This window comes from Pseudopipra pipra, chromosome 19 (assembly GCF_036250125.1).
Source record: "Pseudopipra pipra isolate bDixPip1 chromosome 19, bDixPip1.hap1, whole genome shotgun sequence".
NCBI classification, from domain to species: domain Eukaryota; kingdom Metazoa; phylum Chordata; class Aves; order Passeriformes; family Pipridae; genus Pseudopipra; species Pseudopipra pipra.
In genome coordinates, this window is record NC_087567.1 from 429427 (window position 1) to 430998 (window position 1572).

The following is a 1572-nucleotide window of genomic DNA, read 5'->3' on the forward strand; positions in this document are numbered from 1 at the left end:
TATCTGATTTGGCGGTGTTGATCCTCATGGAGTGAGATGATCATTTTAAGGAACTTGGGGGGACAACCTAAGTGTTCCAAAATCTACCATAGACCTTTTCTGCTCGCAGTATCGAAAGCCTTGGTGAGATCAACAAAGGTTACATAGAGACCTCTGTTTTGTTCCCTACACTTCTCTTGCAGTTGTCTGAGAACAAATACCATGTCTGTGGTACTCCTGTTGGCTCTGAAACCACACTGGCTTTCAGGTAGAATCCTTGCCAGGATTTTGCCAGCAATGGAGAGCAGAGTAATACCACAGTAATTTGAACAGTCTGATTTAACTCCTTTCTTCTTGTACAATGTGATGATGACTGCATCTCGAAGGTCTGATGGTAGTTCGCCTAGTTCCCAACAGTACACCACAAACTTGTGGAATTTAGCATGGAGTGCAAGGCCCCCATGTTTCCAGACTTCAGGTGGAATTCCATCAACCCCAGCTGCCTTGCCGATTTTCACCTGCTGTATGGCCTTAAGGGTTTCTCCTAAAGTGGGGGCAGTATCCAATTCATACTTCACTGGTTGTTGTGTGATGGACTGAATAGCTGAGTCTTGGACTACACAGCTAGTACTGAAAAGAGTCTGAAAGTGTTCAGACCATCGATTCAGAATGGAGGTTTTATCTCTCAGAAGTGTTTGACCATCAGTGCTGAGTAGAGGACTTTGGGCTTGGTATGTAGGCCTGTATGCGGTTTCAGGTTTCATAGAACCCTCTGTGATCACCCTTGTCTGTGCATAATTGTGTTTTTTCAGCAAGACTGATCCACCACTTCTTCTGGATGTCATGGAGTTTCTGTTGGAGCTTGCTGCATGCAAGGCGAAAGGCTGCTTTTCTTATGTGCCACGATGGCAGTGCAAGGTGTGCTTGTGGGCGGTTCTCTTCTTCCTCAACAATTCCTGGATCTCTTGATTGTTTTCATCGAACCAGTCCTTGTTCTTCTTGAGGGAGAACCGTAATGTTTCTACAGAGGACTGCAGGATGTTGTTTTTAATATGATGCCAAAGTGTTTTAGGAGAGGTATCTGTAGAATCCATGGAATGGTTTTTGAGCCTAGTTTGAAGATTAGCCTGGAATTTGTTTCTCACTGTGGCCGATTGGAGATTGTTAACTTGGAGCCTCCTCCTTGGGATACTGCCCCTTTTAGGTTTGAATTTAAGATTGAGGTTAAGTTTGTAGTGCACCAGCCGATGGTCTGTTTGGCATTCTGCGCTGGGCATCACACGGGTGTGGTGGACATTGTGGACATCTCTCTGACGCACCAAGACATAACTGATGAGGTGCCAATGTTTGGATCTGGGATGCATCCAGGTTGTCTTCAGACTATTTTTCTGCTGAAAGATAGTGTTAGTGATGGTGAGCTGTTGCTCCACACAGAATTCTAGCAGAAGTCGACCATTATCGTTGCAGCTTCCAACACCATGCTTGCCTAATATTCCTTTCCAGGCTTCAAAATTCTTTCCTACTCTGGTGTTGAAATCACCAAGGATAATGACCTTATCATCTGCAGGAACCTTTTGGGTAAGGCAGCGCAGG